Consider the following 21,094-nt stretch of genomic DNA (forward strand, 5'->3'; position numbering starts at 1 on the left):
TCCCACATGCATGAATGTGGCACGTGAGGTCAAGCTCAGGCAAGTAAAAAAAAAAAAAACCTGATGAATTTTTGTAAAACCAGTAAGAGGAAAAACAGGAAGGTGGTGAAATTTACCCGAAAGCCAAGGACTACAAACACGGTCCTTCTTCATGCACTTTTTTCCACCTGCTAAAACACTAAAATTTAGGAGTGCTTCCAACTACTTGAAGACTCAACCAATCCCAGAACTTTCTCTTGAGTTCTTTCAGGGTTTCTGTCAAAAGTTCCTTTCCAAGGAATTTCAAGAGCGGCCCTCCCTCTCTATAAATGACGAGGGGGAGCCTAGCTCATGGTTTATGAGAAACTGTGAAGACACTTTTAAGTACTGCGCTGTAAACATGGTCAGTGTAGCCAAGAAGGTGTGGCCCACTAGCTTGGCTCCTTTTTGGATGGAGAAGGGAAAGAAATGAGAGAGTAACCAGCAAAGAGACAGGGGTGGCTCCCAGTGCCTGGTTTTCCTCCTCTGTCCTGGTAAGGAAGTGAGTACTGAAAACTATCTAAGACCCTAAGTGGAGGTGTCAGCAGCCAAGGTTCAGCAGATGCTAAAAGTCACATATGTGGTTTTGCTCTCCTGGCCCATCTGTGTCCTTGCCACAAGTAAGTTCAAATGGGCATGACTCTCTACATATATCAAGGGCTCAGTTCCTTTACTACTTAGTAAGGGTCCCAGACATACATGTTAGCCTAGGAAGAGGTAGCAGGACCTGTTTAAATCTGGAGCCTAAATCACATATTCTGTGCAATTACTTGGGCCCCACAGTAGACTATGACCCAACAGTGTCACCAATTGTGGTACTCACTGGTTTGTGTATTCAAAGTCCTTAGGAGGAGGGATGACTGACAGAGAGAATGTGATAAATCCCGGGTTCTCTAAGAGCCTTACTGTCTACTCCAATCATACATCCTGCACATGTGTGCATATGCCATTGTGTGCATATGCCATTGTGTGCATGCATGGAGGGGCCAGAGGTTAACCTCAAGTATTACTCCTCAGGAGCCATCCACCTTGTTTTCTGAAGTTTCTCACTATGCTTGGGGATTCAGTGAGGCTGACTGGCCAGGAAGCACTGAGATCGGCTTGTCTCTGCCTTCCAGCACTGAAGGATTACAAACATACAATACCATGACTGGATTTTCACACTGAGATTGGGCCTGAACTCAGGTCCTTGTGCTTACACAAGCACATGAGTGACAGAGCTGTCTTCATGGACCCCACTCATGGTACTTTTTAGGAAGACGTGTGCTGAAAACACATGCTCTGCTAAGGTTCTAAGTTTTCATGCAACCATGATACTGGCTGGTATCTCTAACTTCAGATCCCTGAAGCTGATTTGTACTGGCATGTCTTATTTACTTAATAGAATAAAATAATATTTTCAGGTAGAGGTGGCTTTCCATAATGATTTTTTTTCAAAAAGCCATGTCACTATCCACTCCTTAATCACAGATATAATTTTATTCATATGACACTGATACTGATATTGACACATAATCCTATTCCCTGCTTAACTTTGGACATTTAACAGTGAAGGACCAAATGCAAAGCTGTCGTTCAAGTTGCTTTTTCTTGTTCATAAAATGGCTTGTTTCTCTCAGTACCATGCTAAATATATAGATTTGTCCTTAGGACTTTCCTAATATCGACGTTCTGAGACACAAAAGGTTCCACAAACTTTCTGTGTCCCCAGCATGACCGTCTTCACATCCCGTGCAAACTACTATGTTGTTTTATTCCTTGTTACCAAATGGCTCCCAGAAGAGTGATGAACACAGGCGTGTTGGGACATGTTTCTGGTCCTGTCCCGGTGTCCTGACTGCCATTCTTCTTTCTCCTTCTGTGATAAGACGTCTTGGGAGGAAGGCAAGATGGCTGCCATCCTTCAGTTATCACAGTACTGTACCTTTAGAATGGACAGCATCAGCACTGTGATAACTGAGCCAGGGCAGCCTGTCAGTCACCACGTCTGTCAGTGACGTCACCCCCTTTGAAGGTGCCCCTGGGAGTGAAGAGGGACGGAAAGATGCACTTCTGGATGGGGGCAGAAAACAGAAGAAAAGGGGTCATTTAATGAGGGCGAAGCAGTAAAGACCAATTGAACTATCTACACCAGAAGAAAAGGAATGCATCACACACACACACACACACACACACACACACACACACACCCCAGTGGAGTAAACACAAATTAACTTTCTTTATGGTTATATGTACATCTGCATTTCCCAGTATGTCTCCCATGATCACAGATGGCATTACCCCAACCTCACCCATGTGGCAAGAGTTTATTCCTGGAAGGTTAAGTTTCAAGCCCTTTCTTTAGACCCAGGCTTGTTGGCATGTGCCTTCAACCCATCACTCACACTCAGGAGGCAGAGGCAGGTGGATTTCTATGAGTTCTGCAAGACATGATTCCATAACCAAACACCACAGTGTACTTCACAGCTGTTTGAGTCAATACTTTTTTTATGTGTTTCTTGATTTAATTGTCACAAAACCCTATGGAGTTAACAATGAATTGTTCACAAACCCACCCAAAAAGGAATTACGGAACTAGTTTAAGTGTTGTAATAGCACTTCACAGATAGAGGAAACAAACCGAAACACAGGGAAGGGAGTCTGAGAAGGATCTGATCAAGAACCACGGTATACATGCATGAACTTGTCAAAATATAACTTTAAGGGGTTGGGGATTTAGCTCAGTGGTAGAGCGCTTGCCTAGCAAGCGCAAGGCCCTCGGTTCAGTCCCCAGCTCCGGAAAAAAGAAAAGAAAAAAATATATAACTTTAAAAGTATATGTACATGTGCAAACACATGCATAGCTGGGGGATAACTTAGCAGTTAATAGTGTAGGCTGCTCTTATAGAGAACCTGGATCCCATTTCCAGCACCCATATGGTGCCTTACAACTCCAGATCCAGAGGATCTGATGCTATCTTACTGTGCCCTGGGGACACTGTGCATACTCGAGCATACACACACACGCGCGTACACACACACACACACACACACACACACACACACACACACACGCAGACAAAATACTCAAACCCATAAAATAAAAATAAAGCTAGTGTGGGGGTGCACATCTTTAATCCCAGCACTCAAGAATTCTGTGAGCTTGAGTCCAGCAGCCTGGTCTATATAGCAAACTACAGGGCAGTCAAGAATACAAAACAAAACAAAAATCTAAAAAAGCCCAGAACCTCTGAGACATTCTGTGATTTGCTTGAGATCTTATGACTAAGCAAGTCAGGCCCAAATTCTTTCTGTGGACTGGGTCAGGTCCTTCTCTCCCCTGTTCGTCTCATCAGTATACTCAGCTGTTAACACTTACGAACATTTCTGAGGGTTTTGTTTGGAGATCCAGTCTTCTTAGTAACCCAGACCATGAAACAGAAATTAGTGGTTTGGGCTTTAGGAAGCAATTCCTCCCAAATCACAAACTATCAGTCTCGCTGGTCTAAACGCTAAACAGTCTTGTTATTGACACAGTGGGCGGTGCTCACCCATGCCATGCTTTCTCTGTGGTTTATGTCGCTTCTACAGTCATAATCGTGTGAGGCTAGACATCTTTGGGATGACTTTTAAATGATAATAATAATAAATAATTATTAACAAATATTTGTACAATAAAATCACTAACATGGTGTATACTTATTAATATACAACATAATCATTATCATATGTTACCTATTACATACCAATGTATAATAATTATTAATGCAACAACAACAGTAATAGTAATAAATAATAATAATAATAATAATAATAATAATAATGGATACGGGATTTTTCTGTGTGGCCTGGCTGTCCTGGAACTCGCTATAGACCAGGCTGGCCTCAAACTCACAGGTCCATCTGCCCCTGCCTTCTAAATGCTAGGACTACAGGGATGTACCACCATCACCCTGCTGGAATGTCTCTTTTTAAAAAGGCAACACACACATCACTTTCATTATTATTAACTGTACCTTAGAGACGTACCCTGAAGTTATTTCAAGGAGGAGTCCTGCTTTTAATAAAAGATAAAAAAAAGGCCGGGCATGGTAGCACATGCCTTTAGTCCCACTACGGAAGCTGAGTCTGTGACTTCTAGGCTACCCTGGGCTATAGTGAGACTTTGTCTTTTAAAAGGTGGGGTGGGGGGGTGGCAGGTTACAAAAGTCTCTAAGATCAGAATGCCAACATAAAAATACCAACTTACTAAAACCGTGACTCATTCCATTTTCCCACGTCAGTCACGTCTCAAACTATTTCAGCATGAGCAGAGCTTGACAGGTTATTTGAAAAATAATTATGTTTTCAATTAGGCATTCTCTCAATTTCGAAGACTCATTATATGCAGATCAGACATTAACTCTGCCTCAAGTAAGTCAGAGAGATGAATCAATTCCTTAGATCAGGAGTCAGAAACCAGAATAGCAAAATGAATGTAGCTTAATAATTTACTCTACGTACTAGGAAACTGACCTTCATCTTTAAAAAGCAATCACCAAATGAAATAATCCACCTCCAAAGATATTAGAAGCAATCTCTCCAAAGCGCAAAGATAGCTAAAAGTTAAGGCGTCAGCATAGGGCTTAGCAAACTGATGTAATACATAGTTAAGACACAAGGTGGCAGCAAAGATTAAAAGGAAGAGCGAGCTGGAGCCCACAACTCTTGTTTCTGGAAATGGTTGCATGTTTTCACCCAAATCCTAGACATGTTGCGTGAAAGCTATTTTGTTTCTTTTTTTTTTTTTTTTCCGGAGCTGGGGACCGAACCCAGGGCCTTGAAGCTTGCTAGGCAAGCGCTCTACCACTGAGCTAAATCCCCAACCCCTATTTTGTTTCTTATAAAAGAAAAATTTGGGTAGCTGAGCAACCAAAAAGTATAAAAATACTAACGCTTAATTTCTCCTGACCATAGACTCTTCTCCGCCTATGGAGACACTTGAATTCCAGTGTTCATTCAGTTGTCAGTGGGCGGGTTACTGACTGTCTGAATGGTTACATGGTAACTGACTGCTAGAACCCCAAAGGAAATTTAATATGTGCCGTGAACCTTGAAGCTGAAGTTTACTATATTAGCCAAATTTACCCTAACAAAACTCACAGTTATAAAATATTTCTGGTGAAATAATGAGTGATTTTAATTAAAAAAAAATACAAACTTTTTCTTTCACTATTTTCACATTTAAATACAAAAGGGTGGAAAGTGTTAACTCAGTAGCTTACCTCACATTTGTGAGGCCCTGGTCCAAACGCCAGTACTTCAATGTGGAGTCTGTTTCTTCTTGGAAATTCTCTTTCTAAATGTATGCTCTTGTAAAACTAAATCAGAGCACTTCTTCGACATATTTCTCTTTTGCAAATGAAATCATTTTCGTGAAAATAAAGAGAGCAAAGGTACTCAGGCTACAGCAAGAAAGCCTATCATGGGGGCTGGAGAGATGGCTCAGTGGTTAAGAGCACTGGCTGCTCTTCTAGAGGTCCTGAGTTCAATTCCCAGCAACCACGTGGTGGCTCACAACCATCTGTAATGGGATCCGATGCCCTCTTCTGGTGTGTCTGAAGACAGGTATAGTGTACTAATTTCCTCTGGATGGCTCAGTTCTCATGTAGAAAATGACAAGACAAGCTGGTGCGTGCTGGCACACCGCCTCAGGAGGCAAGGCAGGGAGATCTGAGTTTGAGGCCTGCCTGGTCTACAGAGTGAGTTCCAGAACAGCCAGGGCTACAGGGAAACCTGTTTTGAAAAGGCAAACCAAACTGACAACAACAACAACAACAACAACAACAGACAAAACAGTCAGACAGGTGGGTTGTGCTTATTTATTCCCAGCACTGGGAAAGCGTTATGACTGCTTTGAGTTCCAGGTCAGCCTGAGCTACAGAGTGAATTCTAGACCAACCCTAAATATAGGAAGACCCCCGTCTTAAAAACAAGCATACAAACAAAACAAAACAAATAAAAAAAACCCTCAAAGATTAAAACAACAACAACAAAGAACCAATTTCTTCATAATGCACACACAAAATTTCTTAAAATCCAGGGGCTGGGGATTTAGCTCAGTGGTAGAGCGCTTACCAAGGAAGCGCAAGGCCCTGGGTTCGGTCCCCAGCTCCGAAAAAAAAAAGAACCCCCAAAAAAAAAATTTCTTAAAATCCAAGTCCTCCAGGGACACTGCTGAGCCTTATAACTCGCTCCTGAGTGACACGGAATACAAATGGTCAGATTGAAGATACACAGCACCCCAGCCAATGGCAAGCTAAAAAATTAACATATGACCTGAAGTCATTAACCTTTGTATGTATAACAGAATTGGAGGCACGTGAAGTTGTTAAAAACTATTGCTGGCTAATTTAAATTCCCAGTCCCTTTAACTTGAAAATCATAAACCAGCTCACTGACAATATTTAATATTATGGCAATGTCCTGGCAGCAGGACTCTCGATGTCAGCATCTGCCTGGCCAGGAGCATTCAGTAGTGTGCACCTTGCTGCAAACTCTGCTCTATTACACTTTAAGAAACTAACTTGTGCCAAAGACTTGTGGAAAACCCTAGAGAAAGTTACAGATTTTTTCCCCTCTTCCTTAAGGAGAAAGATTGGTTAAAAGTCAAGGCAAAAAGTTCTGCTCAAAGCCATCCCTGACATTCAAACACAGCCACCACCAGAGGCACATCACTAGCCTGTCCACTCTGAGGACTGGCCTCAAAAAACTTACGCTGCACTGGAGCAGGTCCATGTGGATGAGAGCAAACCAACCCCCTTTCAGAGAAGACGTGTACAAAGTCCCACAGGCAGAGGGCTGGAAAGGTGGCTGCATGGGTAGAACAGCTTGCTCCAAGGCTGGCAACCTGAGTTCCAACCCTGGGGGGCTACATGGTGAAAGAGAGGACAGATTTCCACACAAGTGCCATGGCTCAGGAACAGCAGAACACACACACACACACACACACACACACACACACACTGACACAGACAGACACACACACACACAGACACACACAGACACTGACACACACACAGACACACATACAGAGACACACATTGACACACACATACAGAGACACATTGACACACACACACACAGACAGATACACACAGACACACACACAGACACACACACATTTAATTTAGTAAAAACAATTAAAAACAATGAAGTAAAGCAAGCAGAGAAAATAGGCTTTGTTCCTCGAGCTCATGATTTTAGTCCAAAAAATGTCCAAGAGACAAAAAGAAAAAAAAATCAGATTGTCCCATATGTTCTCTTTTAAAAGCCTTCCCTTTTAATACATGTTCTCGGTGTAAATGTAGTTAGTCTGCCTTCTCAAGTTACTTTACTTTCTGACTCTGCTCTGGATTGCATTTTATACCCAAAATTTAGATTTTATAGTTTACTCACAAGTAATTTTCACTCCGTGTTTACCTCTACAGAATATGCTTTTACAGTAATCAAAACCACACCAGTTGAGGCAGTGTGTGCTGGCACACCAATATTCCCTGCCCTTGGGAGGCTAAGGAAAAGAAATGGTTTGTTTGAAGCCTGCTTAAGCTACGCATTAAGTTTGAGGCCAACCTATGCTACAGAATTAAAAAAAAAAATCTTAAAAAATGTTAGGAGGCTGGAAAGATGGCTAAGTAGTTCAGAGCACTGGTTGCTCTTCCAGAGGACCTGGGTTCAATGCCCAGCACCCACTAGGCAGCTCACAATGGTCTGTAATTCCAGGGGATCTGATGCCCTTATCCAGCATGGTGCAGAAATGCATGCAAGCAAAATACCCAATTCACATAAAATGAAAATAAAGGTTAAAGAGAATTTTTAGAAGTCTTACGAAAAATAACAATAAGAACAACCAGTCAACCAAATAGCTTCTTACAAAGTTACTCGTTACAAATAGACAAAAAGATTAATGGTAGCTGGCCATAATCCCAGCATTAGGAGGTTACAACAGAAAGATCTGGAGTTTAACGGTAGCCTGGCCTACATAACAAATCCACTCCTAGCAAAATGTTAACTTCGGATTGATCACCCACCACTAGCCATCTCTAAAAACTTCTGATGGTTTTCTGTTAGCCTACAGTATCCTACTGACTGCAGCCCTGCCATTTAAATGTTGAGTCTTAGGTTTTGAAACCCCTGTAATGCACAGGTAAAGGAGATAATACCAACGATTTAATGCTGATCTCCAATTTACATCCTTTGGTTAGACCATAAATATAGTCACACACCACTTCTCTGCACTTCTCATTTCTACCCTTATCCCTGAGAAACAAACACATTTCTACTGGCAAGGCACGCTACAGTGACATGTCACTCATTAAGTGGGAACAACTGCACAGCCTGGCACTGTGTGTAGGTAATAATCAGTCAACTCTTTCTAAAGTCACACAATGTTCTTCTCATGTCCCTTCACAGCACTTCTCAGTCGTGCCCTCAAGTTCATCCAATACTGGCTCTTCATGCCTTTGGTTATCAATAAAACTATTTGATTCCTTTCTTTGCATCATATTGGACAGTTTGTCATTTATAAAATGATATTACAGCTAGGAGGCAGAGGCAGGTTGATTTCCAAGTTTGATGCCAGTCTGGTTTATGCTGTGAATTCCAGGGTAGCTAGAGTTCATAAAGAGACCCTGTCTCAAGAAATAAACAAATGCCTTCCTAGGCCATTACTAAATTTCTTTAGACAACACACACACACACACACACACACACACACACACACACACACACACACAGAGTATTCCTGCTGTGCTAGAGTTTTGGGAGAGTCAGGAGTAGGCAATCCTGAGCTCTAAAGTAGGGGATGAAAGGAAAGGAAAAGACAAAGTAAATGAAGGTAACAGAAGACTGGCAACATCATTGACATGTGCCACAATTGCTACCCTATCACCTAGTGTCCTCAGATATATTGTTCCTCCTGGGAGACTTAAACAAGCAGCTGCTGGGAGGTACCTTAGTTTTCCCAAATTTCCTACAAGCCACTGCTACCTCCTTTAAAATGTTCCATGTTTTGTTAGTTTGTTTTTAACCTCCTGAAAAACAGACATTAGGAGGGCTGAGACGGAGAAATAGTTTCATGTGCTTGGGTCCCTGAGTTTTCACACGCATTACAGCAGTAGAAAGCAGATAGTTGATGAAGCTCTTTGCAATTAATCCATGGCTATAAAGACAGAATGCGGAGACCAAAGCAGTCCAGCTGCTGCAAGGTGTTAAATAAAGTAAGACTCACAAAAGTTACAAAGTTTCATGTGTGCCTTTAAATACTCTGTGGCCACATTTTTTAAAACTGAAATTAGCTGGACTTAATGGTGTTCACCTTTAGTCTCAGCACTCAGAAGGAAAGGGCAAGAGGATCTACAGGAGTTCGAGGCCAACCTGATCTACAGAGTGAGTTCCAGGACAGCCAGGGCTACACAGAGAACCCGTCTTGAAAATCCAAAAGGAAAACAACAAAAAACAAAAAAATCCCACTGAGCTAAAATTAGTAAGAGACATATTAATAACCTATTTTTCTTAAGTATAAGTATCCACTGTACTTATACTTAAAACATATCTTGGGTCCAGTACTGAATTTTCAAGAGATAGTTAATCTGTATTTAGATCCCAATACACACACACACACACACACATATATACATATATATACATATATATATGTATGTGTGTGTATATATATATGTGTATATATATATATATATGTGTGTGTGTGTGTGTGTGTGTGTGTGTGTGTGTGTGTGTGTGTGTTTTCCAAACAGTTAAGTTTCCAATACCTGAGTCATTTATGGGTTTTAAAATTTAAGTGGGTTTAAAACTTGATCTCATCAGCCTTTCTAGTTTAGATGGCTGGTGCCCAGGGTTGCTAGCAGCTACAGTAGTAGCTGGTACAGACTATTCTGTAAGCCACGTGGATTCTTTTAAACCTGAATCAGAATACAAGCCCTTACCCCACTGAGCAGCAAGTCTTGCTACAGTATACACCAACTGTTTCAGTATTTTCTTTTTCTACAAAAGTATTTTCTAAGCAGCTGTTTCTGGAAAGTGCTCCTTAGGGAGAAAGGTGTTGTCTCAAATCAGGAGCATATAGGAGAAGATTGGAGATACCAGCCAATTGTAGTGGCACACACCTTTTATCCCAGAGACAGGTGGATCTCTGAGTTCCAGGCTAGCCTGGTCTACAAAATGCCACGATAGCCAGAGCCCAACCAGGGTTAATTTCTGAGGAGAGAAAGCTTGACACTGGGCCGTCTTTGTCTAGGACATTAGTCACCCTGTGAAAGTTACAATTACTGTTTACACTAAGCCTCTCAACTTACCGAGAGCAGCTGCTGCATCCTCAGACTCCCTCTTTCTCAAGTACCCCTTCCTAGCTTCTGTCTACCAGGCTGGTCTACCAGGATTGCAGATCACAGTCCATGAGTCCTACTTTACACATATGCTTCCGTGTACATGCCAATACATATGAATAATAAACACCACACCTAATTATCACTCATTAGCCTCAATATACCAGCCAACCTTGAGAAAAGCATTTACTAACACTACCGCTTTCTCTTCCCTTTCACTCCGGGTCAAAGCTCACTTTGTTCCCTCAGCCGCTGATGTAAAAGTTGATCTCGTGAAGGAACTGGATTCCTAAGGTAGTTCTATTTTGAGCCTTCTTCCTGTTCTGAAACTAAAGTTGGAAGGGCTTAGTGGTGATGTCATGGAAGGGAGAAGTGCCTTCTTCAGAAGGGTCTTCTCTGGCAATTCTGAGGACACGTGGTGAATGATTCCCTTCTCAACAGCCCTCACCTCACCTTCCCTCAGGAGTCTCTGTTAGTCACTAGCCAGGAAGAAAATCAACTCTAATAGCAGGCAATCACGCTTGAATATGCAAAACACAATAAATGAAAAGACAGAGGAGAAAAAAAATGCCTAATTCTAGGATAAGGGTGGGGGGAGACTATCTTTCTCCATCCACTCCATCTAAACATCAAGAAGGACAGGAGCAAAAGAGGCTGCAGAAACAGCTGTTAGGAAGAATTTAGGAGGCTCTGGGAGGGGAATGCTACTGGGGGATTCGGACCGGAACTTGAGGATACCGTTCCCCTCACCCCCCAATCCCTTTTCTTTCCCTCCCTCCTGGAAGAGACTTAGGGCTGGGTGTGCCTTCTGCTTTGAGAGGCATTTGGCTCTGAAGAAAGGCAAGGGGCCAGGGTGCGGCCCACAGGGAATAGAAGCTTCGGCCTGGTTTGGGCTAAGTTTAATGGGAGATAGAGGAGACTGGGGAAGTGTAGATCTGAGTAAATTAATTCCACTGTGGAATTAAAAACAAAAACAAAAACAAAACCTCACTAGGGGCAGGGCAGGGGACACCTCTTTCTCAACTTAAACTCAAGAGTTCATTGCCGTTGGGGGAGGGGGGGTGACGGGGGAAGAAGGGTAAGGAAGAGACAAATTCTAATGTAAACTGTGAACTGCAACTTCTGGGGACTAGAGGGCTGACGTACCAACGCTATAAGCAGGTGAAAAGAAACACCTTTTACCAATTCTGGGGTGTCGAGGTCTGGCCAAACTCTGGTGGGCAGGGCACTGCCTGGCTTCTTAGCTCACCTCGCCTCCAAAGCGGGAAGAAGCATAGGTGTGGTCTTTCTCCAAGAAGGTGGCAGCTGGCTTCGCGGAGCCAGGGAAAGGATTCCTCACCGGGAAGGCGGGGAGGCGCCCTGGGGTCAGCTACGGCCAGAAGCCGGGGTCTCCGCCAAGTCCCCTCCCCCTCCTGAAAACCGACCTGGACTAGCATCGATTATAGCAACACGCTCTCGCCTTCCCAATAATCTCGCTAGTAATTATAATAATAATAACCCTAGCCCCTCTGTCCCATATTTGAAACAAACAAACAAAACCCCAAAGCCCTGAGAGGTGGAAATAAACAGGTGAGTCCAGGGAGAAGCGGGAAAGAGTGGGGATAAGGGGTGGGGGGGCGTTCCCGAACGTGAGGGGAAACAGAGGTTCTCTCAACCTCTCTCCATTCTCCCTGCCCATAAGAGTCTGCGTGACAGGGTAGGAACCCCAAAGCCCCCTGTGACAGCCTTCCCGCAGCCCGCGTCCCCGCCTGCCTACCCTAGGCTCCAGTGTCCTGGCTTCGGGGACCGCGCGGCGCTCGCCCTCACCCCGGCCCGCCACCGCTGCCGTGGGGACTCCGCTCTTCCTCTCTCCGCCTCCTCCTCGAAGACTCCTCCTGCCGGATCCGTCATGTAAACAACATCCCGGCTCTATTTCCAGCGGCCGCGGGACGGCGAGGGAACCACGCCAGCGCCCAGCCAACCGGGCGGGGGTGGGGGGAAAAAGCGAGTGCGCCACAGCTCCGGGCCCGGCCCCGCGCTGCCGCCCCGCGCGGTCCGCCGCCTACCGGAGCTGGCGCCGTGCTACCATGGGCGTCCGACTGCAGCCCCCGCCCCCGCCGCCGTCTCCGGGCTCCGGGGCACCGGGCCGGCCCGAGTGCGAGCGCCGTGCGCGCGCCGCAGAGCCGCTCTCCGCGCCCCGCCGGCCGGCCAGGGCGCGCCGCCAGCCCGGGGTCGAGAGCGCAGCACCCGGAGCGCGCACATGGACGCCGCCCCCGCGGCCGCGCGCGCCCCGCACCCACCTGAGCCCTCGGGGGTCCCGAGCCCCCCTTCCTTTGTTCTTCCCGCTATTTGCATGAGGATTATCTAATGACGCAGCAAGGCTCGCCACAACGTGACCGTCGCCATTTTTCTGTTTTTATTCTAGCTTTGCCATGTGATAGATTGGGGAGGGGGGTGGAAAAGGGAGACAGGATTGAAAAAAAAAAAAAAACTTCCGGGTCTCATGACCGGGAACGGAGAAAAACAAAAGGGAGACGAGACACAACTCCGGGCGAAGGACGTGGTGCGTGCGCGCGCGTGCGCGTCCGCCTCTCCCTGCCCGGGAGCCAGAGACTGGGGCGCTTGGAGCATCTTCCCGTCATCTGGGTCTGCGGATCCTGGCTGTGCGGGTTGTGTGCTCCAGCCTTCTGCTGGGTACCAGGCTGCCTGCCCTCTCCTGGCTCCAGTGGCCCAGGGGTCTATTCAGTTGACAGAATTGAAAGACCGCTGCATTTTCTAAGTTGTAAAACAGTTCGCTCTGATGCTGGTCCTTGCCACCACCGCGTGGCGAGGGCAGGCAGAATCAGACCAGTTCGGATTTTCTTTCTGCTCCCCTTTCGCTCTTTTCCTAAAGGGGGACGCACAGCTTAGGGAGAGTTTGTGACATTGCAGGCTGGCTTTTTTTGTTTGTTTTGTTTGGGGGAGGGCTTTGCATCGTGGCTGGATTTATTGAGGTAGAAATTTCAATAAATGGTTGTTGAGTGCCAGAGACGGTTGAGGAGACTGCTGCAGAGACTTGGACCGATTCGTGTTCTACCGTGTTAATTCACATCCACAGGATGCGATAGGTGCCCCGTGTTCACAGTTGCTGAAAGGATAAATGTCTGGAACCCTGCCAGGTCTCTCAGTGATAGAGCTTGGTGCTTTAGGTTACTAGTGTGTGTTCCTTCGAGAGCTTTCACTTTTGTTTCTCTTCTGAGTGCCTCTCCTATGATTGAAAGCAGAAGTGGGCCTTAACATTGACTAGGGCGCTGCAACTTACAGATGAGAAACGCAGCGTAGCTCTAGGCCAAATACCGAGTTGGAGCCCAGTTTGGATGAGGCATGACATCTGAGGGGTACAGCGGAGCCTAGTACTGTGCAGGTGTGGTTCCGTCTTGTAACATTCATGTGCCTAGAACCTAAAGACACTAACCCCTCAGGACTGCTGTGGCGGTTCATGACCTCTTTCCGACACCTCTCTTGAGTTTTGACTCAAACATGTGTGCGAACTCAGCTCCTTTTCCCTTTCTGCTGGAGAGCGTGCCTTGTCATTGAACAGGGCAACATGGTTACTATGAAGTATAACTGTTCTGGTGGCAGAGTTGAAAGCTCCTTCTTGTGCCATCGTGTCCTCGTAATATTTATTTCACGGTGCCTTTTAGGGAATTTAGGACAATGCTTTTCTGCTATTGGGGACAAGCTTTGAGAACGACGGCTCTCTATAGTCCGCACTATTTTCTTGCCATAAAAGCCAAGGGGAGGCTTGAAGAGACCTTTCCCACAATCCAATCCTGGCCAGTCTAGGAAATTCCTTGCATGTTTCCGGTAACGGTTGGACAGAAGACGTTTCATGACTCTTACACCTTTTACCGACCATTCCTGGCAGGCTTCTTTGGTTGCCCATCCAAGCAAAACATACTTTGTTCTCTCAACTTTTTAAACTAACTGCTTTCCCCCTTCTTTTTTTTTTCCCCCTCTATATTGGCTCCTCTCCTTTGAATTCTCTCTAATTCAAATAAATAAATTAGTCATGCTGACTCTTGCTCTTTTGCTTTCATGGACTAGATTATAAATGCTTGAAGTTTGAGCTGCGATTTAAATCTTGTTGAGTCAGGAATCAAATCATAGGCTCCATGTTTTCCTTGGGGGATGAGGGAGCGTAGGAACTGAACTTAATGTATGCTAGGGAAACAGTGTCCCTGGTCTGAACCTCTAGGTCTGGGATCCTATGAATTAGGAACAGGCCAAAAAGGGGCTGTTGAAAAGATGCTAGCTAGCTTCGGGACAGGATTCCACATTTACAACGTCAAAAGGTTGGGAAATAAATGCTTCATCCAATTCTATTTACAGCTCCAAGGAGCATATTGTTAAAGTCAATATTTTAACAATATTGATTCTGCTGCATAGCTGTGTATATCTGCGTCTATGACTAGGACAGATAATAGCTAGAGGCCCCATGTGCTACTCTAGATAACCACAGGAATGGTCATAGCTTAGCTATAGCACCATCAGCTTTCACTGAAGTGGGAAGAAGCCTAATTATATAACTAAATCATCTGTTCCTTTAACTGTAAAGCCAAAGAGAAAGAGAAATTGATGAGAACTCCAGGAATGTAATTATAGGAAAAACACCCACGTCTTTTGCCATCAATACATGAACACTCACACATCATTTTGAAGGTCAAACTTTGGTCCTCAGGATTGCTACATAGCTGCTGATTTAAATGCATTTGGGAATCCCAGTAATCTCCGTCTGTTTGTCAAATTTATACCTGAAGAATGTATATCTCGAAAAACGATAATCCCTATAAATAGAAACCATGTCCCAGTGAGAGCACGGCTTTGGCTGTCGTGCATGTTACTTTTATGTTGCTGTGATAAAATATCATCCCCTAAAGGCAACCTATAGAAGGAAGGGAGGATTGTGGTTCCAGAGGGACATGAGTCCATCCTGGTGGGGAGGCATTGCAATGAGCAGACATAGCAACAGATGCCGGAGGCTGAGAGCTCACATCCTTGACAGCAAGCTCCAAGCAGAGAGAGCAAACTGGGTGAGGTAGGCAGCTTCTAATCTCAAAGCTTGCCTCCAGTGAGGCTGTACCACCAGAACCTCCCCAAACAGCACCACCAACTGTAGATCAGGCAGTCAAATGTCTGAGACCACAGAGGGCATTTCTCTTCCAAAGCACCACAAGTCAGTGCTGAGCCCAGCTCCGATGATCCTAACAGTGTCCGCTTGAGCAAATGACTACTCAGTTGTGGTTTTCCCTTCTTTACCCATATGATGAACATAGCACGTAAACCAGAAGAATTTGTAGGATTAAAGTTTAATAAAAATACATGGGAAACACTAACCAAGATATTTGGAACAAAACCTTCACTGAAGAGTAGCTATGCCAGGAGTAGCTCGTGCTATATCCACTACACATGGGAAGGCAGAGGCAGGAGGAGCTCAAGTTTCAGGCTACCCACGGGTGATATTGCAGTAGAAGAGCCTGCCTCAAATGAACAAAGAAAATTCAATACAGTTCCTATTAGTGAAAGGTTCTGGGACACTAAAATAATCCAGAATAGGTTCTGCACTCAAGACCTTCACATTGTAACCTTGGAAAGATACTTAAGTGACTAGACAAACAGGTGGGCTGGGTAAAAGCAACAGCAGAACACTGCCTGCCACTTTGTGGTATCTACCTAAGATGTAATTAAGATCTAGAATTATCACTATCCACACCATAGCAAAGCCCATCAGAGCATAGGCAAAGAGCTTCCCTCTCTGGAGGATGAAAAGTTGCCTTCTCACACCAATGAAGGGCATTACCTTTGAAACTCAGTCTAATTGGTGTGCTTCTGTGGTTTTAAAAAGCAGCTTCTCAGCAGGTTTCTTTTACCCCGGGAAAAGTGTGCCAGTTGTATCTTTGAAGCCCTCTTGGAGAAATGTAGTTAATAGGAAGCACTTCTGGTTGTTAATTAATTAAAATACCTTAATCAAGAACCATTTTCTAAGGAACTTGTTCCCAGCCCCGAGTCAGGTGCTAAGAAACAGGCACAATGAAGATAAGGACTTTGCTCTGAGAGAACTAATATCCAGTTTTACTTTATTAAACAAATATCTATTCATTCTTTGCCATGGGGGAATTCAGCAATGACAAGACACTGGGCTTTGTCTATTGGGAAATCTGGCAAGTTAATAATACACATATTTGTTTCACTTCCTCGAAAAGTATGTGGAGGGCATTTGGGGGGCACTGGAGCAAGAGACTCAGGAGTTGAAGGTTAGTCTCCATTACAAAATGAGTTTGAGACCAGTTTACAGGGTTACATGAGACCGTCTGAGAAGTGAACAAGTCTAAAACTGAAGTGTGTGACTGGCACAAGTTTCGAGCCAGAAAAACTATATTTACAGGGTTTCCTCTCCCTACAGCTTTTGTTTCTCAAGACAGAAATTACCCTTGAGAAGGTAGTTTAATCTCTATATCCTAAATCAAGTTAGGGGGTCTCGATTATCTAGGGCAGTGTGCTAGTTTTTTGTTAGTGTTTTGTTTTGTTTTGTTTTGTTTTGTTTTGTTTTGTTTTGTTTGTGTCTTTGTTGTTTTCAACTTGACACAAGCTTTGGTCATCTGGGAAGAGGGAGCCTCAGTTGAGAAAACTCTCCTATCAGATTGGCAAACCCATGGGGCAGTTTCTATATTAAAAGTTGATGTTGGAGAGCCAAGACCACCGTAAGCAGTGCCATCCTGGGAAAGTGACCCTGGACTGTACAAGAAAGCAAAGTGAGCCATCCAGGAGGAACAAGTCAGAAAGTAGCACTCCTCCGCGGCCTCTGCTTCAGCTCCTGCCTTAGCTTCCCTTTTTCGACAGAGTGTAAGGTAAAAGATACCCTAGAGTTTACCAAGTTGCTTTTGGGTGTGATTTTTATTGCACAAATAGAACACAAACTAAGCTGGGCGGAATCATGAACTATAAGATATTTTCAGCACCCAAGGCTGGACTACTGAAGACTGCTCTGGTCTCTTAGTTCTTGTCCTCTGAACCCTGACACTCCCCAAACTTACTATGAAGATGCTCCAAAAAGGCAACCCTGGGGCTATAGAGATGGTGACAACTATAACTCCAGACCTTAGGGCGTCTGACTTCCTCTTTTGGCTCCCGTAGGCACCACACGAGCATAGAGTTCAGACACACATGCTGACAAAATACTGACACACAAAATTACTACTACTACTACTACTACTACTACTACTACTACCACCACCACCACCACCAATAATAATAACAATATTATTTCTTTTTTTTTTTTTTTGGTTCTTTTTTTCGGAGCTGGGGACCGAACCCAGGGCCTTGTGCTTCCTAGGTAAGCGCTCTACCACTGAGCTAAATCCCCAGCCCCAACAATATTATTTCAATATGTAAGTCTTTTATTGTCCCCCAATAAAAGACTTGTAACCAGGATCTTGTTTCTGGAGCTGGATACCTTAGGTCTTACCCATCATCCTGCCACACTGTTCCCTTCTCAGACACACAGGTGCCATCCAAAAACATTCTGATACCTTTGTTTTTAACTGTTGTGGCTTGCTGAATCAGAGTCGCTAAATTTGAAAGAAGTTCAACATCATTTCCTTCAAGAATTAATTCATCTTTCTGGGCTTGAGAGACAGAACAAGAAACACCTATCCTCATCTGACCCCTGCGGATGTAGTTTTTACCCAAGAAATTTCAGATTTCAACCAAAGACCCGTTCTCCCGAACAACAACGTTGATGGGGGAGGGAGCACCCACAGACCTCATCTTGTAACTGAAGCCCAGCGTAACTCCCTTGATCATGTTCTGAACTTGACCGTAGAGGGTTCTGACAGTGGTCAGTTCCTTTCTGTTACCCCATTTGTCAACTGGGAGCCTCTTTTTCTTTTCAAGGAGACTCAGCTCTACACTGATGTGATGGAAGTCCCTCTCTGGAGTTCCCCTGGGGCCCTTCACAATGACTGCCCGCCCTTTCTGAGTGATGTCGAATTTTCTGGAATGTCGATAGTCTGACTGCTTAGAATGGTCTTCATTCTAGAGGTAGATGGGGCAACACTTTTTTTAAAAGCAATTCTGGTTTTATTCCCCCCCCCATCATTAAAGCTTGCACAAGGCACCATTGAAACCTGCCACGGGGGCTGCTCCTTTTTTTCTGTTGCGATGGACAAGAAGCTTGAATGGAATCTCATCTGGGAAGGTGGTTTGGAAAATGTACGGCACTAGCGAGGCAATTTAACTCATAGGCAGATTTCAGGCTCTTCCTGGCATTGATGGTGACCGTTCCTCCCCACAGGGGCTGGCATGGCCCCTTCTTCAAATGCCAAGGGACAATGAAGATGGGAGTTTCCAAGTGTCTGATTGTTCTCGTTCTCTCTCTCTCTCTCTCTCTCTCTCTCTCTCTCTCTCTCTCTCTCTCTCTCTTCCCTTATTCCTTGCCCCCAAGGCTTTATGCTGGGGAATCAAGCCCAGAATGTTCAGCGCTGTAGAGACTGTTCTACTCCTGAGCCGCATCTCCAGCCTGCTCTCTGTGACCACTGTACGCCCCCAGCCCCGGTCATTGAAATATCCTTGCACAAGTGGCTTTAATTGTTTACATTTTTGATCCATGGAATACCTCATCACGACTGAAATCGAAGTCTCACAAACTGTGTCTTACGAAGAGTATGTACAATGTTCTTTGATAGTTTCTATTTTAAAAATTGTTTTATTATTACATATTATGAATGATGGGTCTCATTGTGACATTTTCAAACATTCATACAACATATTTTGATTATACTCACCCTTTTAAAGATTTTTTTCCTCAAATTTTGGGTGTGTGTGCACACGTGTACACCTGCGTGTGAGAGTGCAAGTGCCCATGGAGGTCAGAGGTGTCAGACCCTCTGGAGCCGGAGTCTGGCAGCCAGATGTGGGAACTGAACTTGCGTCCTCTGCCAGAGCCGTACCGAGTTTAGACCACTGAGCACTGGCACACACTCATATACTTCCTGCCTTTTCTAGAAAGCGTCTCGAATTTGTTATGTACCCAAGGATTGTCTTTGAACTCTCTCTTCCCACTTCATGGGACTAGAGACAAGATCCATTGGGCTTGGCTGACATTTCTTATTTATTTCACCTTTTTTTATAGTTAGAAACTTGGAGATCTCGGGACAGGGAGCAATGCCTTGCTACCCCAGCCCTCTGGCTCTGTCTATGTATTTATTCCAACTTCACTCGGGGAGGCAGTGGGGTAAGGGCACAGTTGGTAGAGAGAAGAGATGGAACCAAGTGGCTTGTGACTTGCAATGAGGGTTCTGCCCTGGAACTTAGTCCCAACCCAGAGGGACCCTCTATTCCCGTTTGATGGGGACCAGTCACGAGTCCTGCCCCATAAGCACAATGACATCTTCCCATCTGCTGTAGCCAGCCAAGCCATGGCTCAGCTGTGGCCTGTCCAGGGACTCCTATTTCCTTCTCCCCGCTACCAGCCATCCTCCTCGCTTCCTGCTCAGTGCCTACTTCTGATGATCAAGCACTCGCATGATGAATGAAAACGATGTAGGTACTGGATTGCTAGCAAACTGACTGGATGTCAGTCCCACATGGGCTGTGCATGGCGATTTTGAATGGCATGGTGGCTACTCTTCTTGTGTGGCAGCACCTGTAAAGTCACGCTGGAGAATTATGGGTGCCAAACGTCATGGTAACAGACATTTACCATGACAGAAATGGACAGAACAACAGAAATGAACATTGATGCTTACTCAAAAGAGTGCAAAACCATCACATGGTTCAGGTCCATCTCGTTTCCATGGTGTCCCGCAGAGCATCATTCTAGCGTCTTGTAAACATTTGAGTTTGGGGTTTCAAGTGCTTTCTTATGTATCAGATGCCCCGCTCACCTGTTTACTTGTGTGTGTTTGTTTGCCAACTTGACCCAGGCTAGAGTCATCTAAAAAGAAGGAACCTCAATTGAGAAAATGCCTCCACCAGACTGTGCTGTAAGCAACCCGATGGGGCATTTTCTAGATTAATGATTGGTATAGGAGGGCCAAACCTGCTGTGCACAGTGCCAACCCTGGATAGGTCATCCCAGGGCATACAAGAATACAAACCGAGCAAGCCAGGGGGAGCAAGCCAGCAAGCAGCACTCTTCCATGGCCTCTGCATCAGCTCCTGCCTCTAGGTTTCCCTCAGTGGACTGTGACTGAGGACATATAAGTCAAATACGCTCTTTCCTTCCCAAGTTGCTTTTAGTGGCCATCCTTACCACAGCAACAGAAAGCAGACTAAGACATGTGTATAGCTTTTGTGGTTTTGTTGATTTCAAAGCAACAGAAGTTTACAAAAGCAGAGCTGCAGGTTCATGGAGAGACTCTCAAGGAGCTAAGGTAGAAAGTGATAAAGGAAACCCAGTGTCCTTCTCAGGTCTCCACACGTACACACGTAGGTGTACATGCATGTGCAAAAGCATGCATATAACATGCACGGATTGGTCAACCCATCAAAAAATATCACAATCTACTCACAGGCTGTGGCCTGTGCTTTTCTAAACACTGATATCTGTACTGTTCAGTGAGATTTCCTCTATTGACCTGAATGGTACAGCAATCTAACATTTACCTCATCTGTTCTCTCTAATAGCAGGCGCTTTGCCTGTGCGTGGAGCTGTTGTCAACTCACTTTCCTGAGTCACCATAGTCCCCATGGAAGGC

General features: G+C 44.8%; 1 long non-coding RNA gene, 1 other non-coding gene and 1 pseudogene across 2 annotated transcripts; all 3 read right to left on the reverse strand.

Annotated features, from left to right (window-relative positions):
- Window positions 1-1,475: 1,475 nt before the first annotated feature.
- Window positions 1,476-15,080, reverse strand: LOC120102934 (uncharacterized). Its single transcript, XR_005504912.2, has 2 exons — window positions 12,136-15,080; window positions 1,476-2,070 (listed from the first exon to the last, which is right to left on the reverse strand). It is a non-coding gene; the product is annotated as an uncharacterized LOC120102934 (long non-coding RNA).
- Mir101a (microRNA 101a) lies at window positions 1,913-1,987 on the reverse strand. The gene has a single exon (NR_031859.1). It is a non-coding gene; the product is annotated as a microRNA 101a (primary transcript).
- Window positions 15,081-17,858: 2,778 nt separating the features above from the next.
- On the reverse strand, window positions 17,859-18,430 carry Rpl9-ps16 (ribosomal protein L9, pseudogene 16; annotated as a pseudogene).
- Between the last annotated feature and the right edge of the window lie 2,664 nt (window positions 18,431-21,094).

The sequence above is a fragment of the Rattus norvegicus genome, chromosome 5 (assembly GCF_036323735.1).
Source record: "Rattus norvegicus strain BN/NHsdMcwi chromosome 5, GRCr8, whole genome shotgun sequence".
In the NCBI taxonomy this organism is placed as follows: Eukaryota; Metazoa; Chordata; class Mammalia; order Rodentia; family Muridae; genus Rattus; species Rattus norvegicus.